This window comes from Carassius auratus, chromosome 45 (assembly GCF_003368295.1).
Source record: "Carassius auratus strain Wakin chromosome 45, ASM336829v1, whole genome shotgun sequence".
Taxonomy (NCBI): Eukaryota; Metazoa; Chordata; class Actinopteri; order Cypriniformes; family Cyprinidae; genus Carassius; species Carassius auratus.
In genome coordinates this window covers 7,875,094-7,882,712 of record NC_039287.1, presented here as the reverse complement: position 1 = coordinate 7,882,712, position 7,619 = coordinate 7,875,094, and the positions used below count along the sequence as shown (strand labels likewise).

General features: G+C 38.7%; 1 pseudogene; it reads left to right on the top strand.

Moving 5' to 3' along the window:
* The window catches only part of LOC113062688 (DNA replication licensing factor MCM3-like), a 9,062-nt pseudogene extending 2,171 nt beyond the window's left edge, over positions 1-6,891 (top strand).
* Positions 6,892-7,619: the final 728 nt, after the last annotated feature.

The following is a 7,619-nucleotide window of genomic DNA, read 5'->3' as shown; positions in this document are numbered from 1 at the left end:
CAATGCTCTACCACTGTGCCAATGAATTTACTTGCAATATTTTTTTTAATAAAACAAATGGAAGTGATTTGATATGACGCAAAAATTGCGGAAGTGGTATTAAGAAAACAATCCGATGCTGAGCTCTAAGCCAAAGTGCTTCCATACGCTAGCTTTTAATTCAGAGGGTACCTGATCATGCGTCCAACGTATGTTCCCCCCCCCACCCTTATTTGTAAAATTCATAGTCACTTATGTATTTATAGATACATACTTATAGTCTGTGAGAAAATAGTGAGGGTGATTAACAATTTTTTAATGCTGAACTGTACTGTAGCAGCCTGCTGGACCTCTGTTTGATTATCCCTGGTCTAGATTGTTCATAATGGTTTCTTAAATGTTCTCACTTTCTATGTTTGATCCATTTAGGATGAGGAGAACAATCCACTTGAGACTGAGTTCGGTCTGTCCATCTATAAGGACCACCAGACTATCACAGTGCAGGAAAGCCGGAGAAAGCCCTGCCGGTCAGCTGCCCCGCTCTGTGGACATCATCCTGGACAATGACTTGGTGGATGCTGTAAAGCCAGGGACCGTACGCAGGTGATCGGCACCTACCGCTGCCTGCCTGGCAAGAAGGGGGGGTTCACCTCGGGCACCTTCAGGTAAAGCTGTTTTGGAATTTTATCACTATAAAATCAGTTTTATTTGTAGAATTGCTATTTAAAATATAAATGTTCATAATATGATTTGCTAAAGCTATGATGTGTTTTGTTCCCCGTGTGTGCTTATTCAGGACCATTATGATCGCCTGCCACGTCAAACAGATTGAGCAAAGAAGTCTCTCACTTCTTCTCTGCAGATGATGTGTCCAAGATCAAGAGCTTCTGCAGAACTCGCTCGAAAGGTAAGAGGATGGATGTGTAAATGTGTCTAAGATTTGGACTCGTAATTGTTGTGTAATAGATCTAAAGATTTGTACACATGCCTCAGGCATCAATAATTTGGGAGACAAGAGTTTGGGAAAGTGTATGTTCCCTTAATATGGTTAATAGTTAATATGTAAAATGGGTTAATATTTTTGTTTCTACTCCTGTAGAATTTGTTTGATACGTTGGCTCGCTCCCTGGCCCCAAGCATTCATGGTCACGAGTACATAAAGAAGGCGATTCTATGTATGCTCTGGGAGGGGTGGAGAAGGTTTTTGGACGAACGGCTCACGCATTAGAGGAGACATCAATGTGCTGCTCATAGGTATTTAATTGCTTAGATTTGCACAGAAGAAATGAGAGACATTTAAGGAAAAGTTAATGATTCATATTTACAAATTGTTTTCTGTGCTAGACATCTAAACTAGGTGTTTCAAACTTGTTTGAGGCCCGAAATTGATAATCATCTTGCAAGTAACACCCTTTCCTAAAATATAGAAGCCCTATTCATATTCTGTGAGAGAAATGGTAATAGTGATGTAATAATGGCAAAATATTTTTTCACCTGTTTTCAGTGCTTTAATGATGTCTCTTGGGCGCTGTTCTTTACAGACCCAGCAGATGGCGCAGAATTGATCAGTTACTGGATTTTAAAAAATGATAACGATTAAAAACTAGTGTTCATTTCTAAATGTATGCACTTATTATGAGGGAAAATCTGCAGAATGGATTTATATTTACAGAAAAAAAAAATTTTTTTGACAGTATTGTTTTCTATTTGATAGCTTCAAATAAAATCATTTTACACAAAATACTTTAGTAAATGAACACATAAGATGATAAGATGTGTTAATCCCCATGTATATCTCTATTTCTCAGGTGACCCCTCAGTGGCCAAGTCTCAGCTGCTTCGGTATGTTCTGCACACTGCTCCTCGTGCCATTCCCACCACAGGCCGAGGCTCGTCAGGTGTGGGTCTGACCGCAGCCGTCACCCACTGACCAAGAGACAGGTACTGTGTTCCACACACACCATTAAGACAATGACCCATAGGTTCATTAGTAACAGCTTTGCTTATTTCAGAGTTTTGGTTGTTCTCTTAATATTAAGTTGTGTCTGTCTCTCAGGTGAGCGACGTCTCGAGGCTGGCGCCATGGTTTTGGGGGATCGAGGGGTGGTCTGTATCGACGAGTTTGACAAAATGTCAGATATGGATCGCACTGCTATCCATGAGGTCATGGAACAAGGGACGGGTCACCATCGCCAAGGCCGGCATCCATGCCCGACTGAACGCCCGCTGCAGTGTCCTGGCAGCTGCCAACCCTGTCTATGGCCGAGTAAGTGTTCATAAGATCTTAAGTAAGACGGCTTGCATTGTTTCAGAATGTTATTCTTAATAAATATCCAGTTTAGTTCAGGCGATCAGACTTGATCGAGCAAGGATCTGGATTATAGTTGATGCGAATAGCAACTCTGTTTCTCTCTCGTCGTCTGCAGTATGATCAGTATAAGACCCCCATGGAGAACATCGGTCTGCAGGACTCCCTGCTGTCTCGTTTTGACTTGCTCTTCATCATGCTGGATCAGATGGACCCAGAGCAGGACCGTGAGATCTCCGACCACGTCTTGCGCATGCACCGCTACAGAGATCCTCATGAGCAGGACGGAGCAGGTACAAGCTGATAGACAAACATTTTATACTTTTTATTTAGTGTTAGGTTTGCCATTTCTGTGCAGTTACGGTCATCAAATAGAGTTGCTTAAAAATGGAATAGGAGAAAGTATTTTAACATTTGAAAATTATATTCTGTGGATCATGCTGCAAATAGTCTCTGCTGTAGTGTTTATTGGTCTCCCATGCGTTTGTGTGTTTCAGCTTTTGCTCTTGGTGGTACAGTTGATGCACTTGCCACTGAAGACCCTGATGTAACGCAGGAGGAAGAAGAGGAGCTACAAGTCTACGAGAAACACAATCCACTCCTCCATGGCAGCAAAAAAATCAAGTAAAGACTCACTCTGTCATTTCCTTCTCTAATGCAAATCACAGTGGGTTACTCAGAGGGTTTATGATATTGCAACATGGCATGCCCCATATTTGAATAGGGATGCCATGTTTTGCTTTTCTACTTTTTCAAGAAAATATATTACTGTTTAATATTTGGGCTTTGTAAGATGTTTAAAATGTTTCTGAAAATCTCTTATGCTCACCTAGGCTGTATTTATTTGATCATGAATATAGCAAAAGCAGCAATATGATATATTACTGCAATTTTAAAGTAACTTTTCCATTGTAGTAAATTTTAAAATGTAGTTAATTCCTGTGAATTTTTTAGCAGTCATCAGTCCAGTATTCAGTGTGGCATGATCTTTCGGAAATCATTCTAGTATGTTGATCTGGAAACTTTTCATATTATTATAAAAATTGAAAACAGTTGTGATGCTTAAAATTTCTCTGGGAACCGAGATCTACTGTATTTAGGATTATTTAATTATAGAAAGTTCCAAAGAACATAATTGATTTGCTATAGAAATCCTTTGTAACATTATTAATGTCACTTTTTATAAATTTAATGCGTCTTTAAAGGTAGTGTAAAGGTAGTTTAATAATGCATTAAAAAAAAGCTCTGCATGCTAATGTTTTTCACATTCTTAGCTGTATGTGAACCCATTATTATACACCTACATTTTTTTTTGTGATCTTTTTTTAGGGGACCGAGTGGTGAGCAAAGCGTTCATGAGGAAGTACATCCATGTTGCCAAGGCTCTTTCTCCTGTTCTGACTCAAGATGCAGCCAATCACATTGCAGAGGAGTACTCACGTCTGCGGCAGCCAGGAACAGCTCGGCTCTGATATTGCACGGGTAAATGAAGCCGTGTTTACAAGCTCAACAAACTTATGAGTTGTTTTTTTGGTCAGGTATTGGTAAATAGTTGTTAAAAGTTCTTATGCTGTCAGGTAACTGATCTGATGAATCTGTTCTGTGTTTTGTCCTCAGACGTCCCCCGTCACTGCTAGGACCCTGGAGACTTTGATCCGTCTGTCTACAGCTCACGCCAAAGCTCGCATGAGCAAAGTTGTGGAGCTGGTGGACGCAGAAGTTGCTGTAGAGCTTGTGCAGTTTGCCTATTTCAAGAAGGTCTTGAATTTTTTTTGTTTGTATTGCAGCTCATTGGTCACAGTTGTTTTCTTGATATTAGAAAGATTTTATTTGAATTATGACTTTTATCCTTTAGATTATTTTTTTAAGAAATAGGTACCTTATAGATGGAGTTCACAGATTCCTACTTTTTAATTTGTTGTACTTCTGTTGATCTTGGGTTGATTTTCTGTCAATTTAATGAATGTCTCCATCCCTTATTCCTCATTCTTTAGGTTTTGGAGAAGGAACGTAAGCGCTCTAGAAATGGTGAGCAAGACGCAGCCTCAGAGGATGAAGAGGAGGATGAAGTACGAGACACACCTCGAAGACTGAGAAAAAGGTCTAGTGTTATTCCACGAAAACTTTGCAAAATCGTTGATTACGAATTTTCCAAGACACACATGCCATTCAAAAGTTTTTATATTCTTGAAAGAAGTCAAAAAGCTCACAAATGCTGAATTTAGTCGATCATGGTGGATCACAGCAAGGAACACAGCAAAAACAACAATAATCAGAAATATTATTACAGTTTCAAATAACTGTTTTCTGTTTTTAAATAAATTAAAATCTAATTTGTTCTTGTGATGGAAATGCGACATTTTCTGAGTGTGTTTTCTCCTTTTTGCCTTTCTGAGTGCAGACAAGCTCGGGGCAGTGAGTCACATGACCCCTATGACTTTGATACTGAGACTGAAGTACCACAAAGTAAGCTAAACCAGCAACAAACATTTTATATTTGTTACACTGAATGGGTTAAATTAATTCTACATTATGTTTTAAGTAAACACAACATGTCATTATAAAAAAAAAAAAACATTTTGAAATATTTTTTAAACATAGAAATTAATAAAATAGAGATGCTTTTTAAATAAATAAAATGAATGTAATTAATAAGAAAATGAAAAATATTATAATCAGATTGTTTTAAATATCTTTTTAATGCACATAAAATGCACATTCAAATGATATGAATAATTTATTTTGTTCTCAGTTCAGTCCCCAGCTCCTGCGAGGCAGGGTGAGGAGGCGATGGACATTCCTGATCAGAACGGTCACTCAGAGTTGTCCGATGACAGGTAGGCATTTAGGATTCGGCTGCTGAGATTTTCTGTATCTCTAACACTCGCCATTTTCAAAGGGCTGCCAGATCCTTTCGAAGTAGGGGTGTCCATGGTTAACCGGTTAACCGATTAACCGTTAAAAATTGCGTAACCGAGTGAAACATTTTGCTCGGTTAAGTGACGTCAATGGCGTGCATTGAATTTAGTTGTAATACGTTTTTGCACCACCAGAGACCGCCAGAGCGCTCCCAGACATTTGTAATGTCCACAAGAAGAAGTCATTTTGCTAATATGAAGCGGGCAAAAAAAAGTACAGCGTTGGAGCACTTTAAAATTGAGAGTGACGGGGCAAAATGCAAGTATTGCAATACAGTGCTTAGATATACTTCAAGTACAACCTCGTTGTTGTAATCTCAACAGCCAACACCCGGGCATCATTAGGCCGGTCAGGACACACTGGATGCGTGGCGATGAGCGAAAGCATCTCAGCTGCGTGGCGTGTCTGTTTTTAATTCGGCTCCCATGTTAACAGGTTAGAGCTTGCCGACTGCCTGCGTGAGACGCGCGGCTCAGGCGCGGCTCGACGCGTGCATGCTTGAAATAGAACTGACGCCTTGTTGGAAGCGTTTCCAGGCAAAATAGAATAGGAAAATATGTTTATATGTCATTTTGTACACAAATACATATTGATTCATGACATTTTGATATTTGAAAGTCTATAGGTTGACATAAATTCAGATATAAATGTAATTAAAAAAAATAATGATCGATTTTCAAATATTGTACCTGTCAAACATATCATAGTCATAGCCTTAGCGAGGCGGCCGCGGAGTCTGCTTGTTACCTTCGCCTAAACACGGAAAGTTACATAACCATTACTAGAGCCTGTTCCTTTATAACATAGCCAAAGGTCGGTGTATATTTGCTTTATACATTTTAGGCTTATTCTCAAATACAGATTGTGTTAGTGGGCGGGATTATTAGGTAGTTTTAATAGGACAATTTGACCGGAGAGATTAAATTTTGTCGGACATTTTTTTATTTTTTTTTGCCAATGTCTGGAAATTACCGGACAACGGAAACCCTGGCGCACACTATGGTTAACCGATTATTAACCGCTAAGGGCCTCGGTTAACGGTTAATGAAAAACTTGAAAACGTGCAGCCCTATTTCGAAGTATTGTTTGTGATTAAGTTCTCAACACTCAAAACTGCATGGCCTGCAGGACAGCTGATTGTTTCGGCTGCTGTGTGTCTGACGCACCATGTGTGTGTTTTTGCTGTAGGTTGAAAGAGTTTAAAACCGCATTGCTGGAGGTGTTCCGCTCTTCTCATGCTCAGTCAGTTGGCATGATTGCTCTGATGGAGGGCATCAACAAGAGCTGCCCATCACCATTTACAGAAACTGAGGTCCGTGCTGCCCTCGTCCGCATGCAGGACGACAACCAGGTTATGGTGGCTGATGACATCATCTTCCTTATATAAATATGTTTTCTGGAGAGAGTTCCAAGTGAAGATCTATATCAGAAGATCTGCAGTATGTGTGCTATGTTTGTTTTCATATTCTTGTACATGCATGCACATTCACTCAATTTCTTAAGTGCATGTATTAAAAAAAATCGAGTTTGATTTTTGCCAAGACATTTTTAGCTCTTTTTCTCTATGTAACATATGTTTAATGTTTATTGGCTTTCTTAGATTTGGTTAATATTCTTCAGACATGAGCCTTTTCTGTTGGCTTTTATATTTTTCTTAAGAATAGTATGGACCAGTGTCAGCAGATTATTTTATTATTTTTTTGTTTTTACAACTTGTAAATACTGAATTATTGTTTAAAATAATTAAATCGCTGAAAAAAAAGAAAAAAAAAAAAAAGTGTCAATAATGTCCAGTTATATACTTCAGAATACAGTTGTTCTGTTGGAGTTGTGGCCTAATACTCCACGCACATTGAGCTGTGGTGCTTAAGTAGGAGATGGAGGTTTCAACTTCTTCTTCAATTCCCAATATTGTCCTGCCTCTGTCAATAAAAAATTGACAAAAACGTTTTCTCATTGACTTCATTGTATTTTTCTACTCTATACTTATACATAAAAAAAATACTTATGAATGCAATACACACACTGTTCTTTTAATATACCAAAAGACTAATGATCAAGATCTACCCCACTGACTTCCATTATACAGTACGGCCAAAAAGACAGCTGAGGTTTCAGGTTTGAAATGACGTGAGAGTGAATAAAAGGCTGAATTTAGATTTTTGTAACTGGTTCTCAAGCCATTCAACATTAAACATACCATTTTTGTTTTTCTCACCTGCTTGTAATGTTATTTTCTAAGAATGACTCAGGAGATGTTATCGTAAGCTTGTGGCCGTGTTAGTGTTGGCTGCTGGAACATACTGTTTCAAGAAACGAGTCAGCATTTCAGTGACCTAAATTGAAATTAGTGGAGGAGTATAAGAGCACTGTGTAGGGCTACAAGTGTCAGTTGATATATTGCGGGCAAATT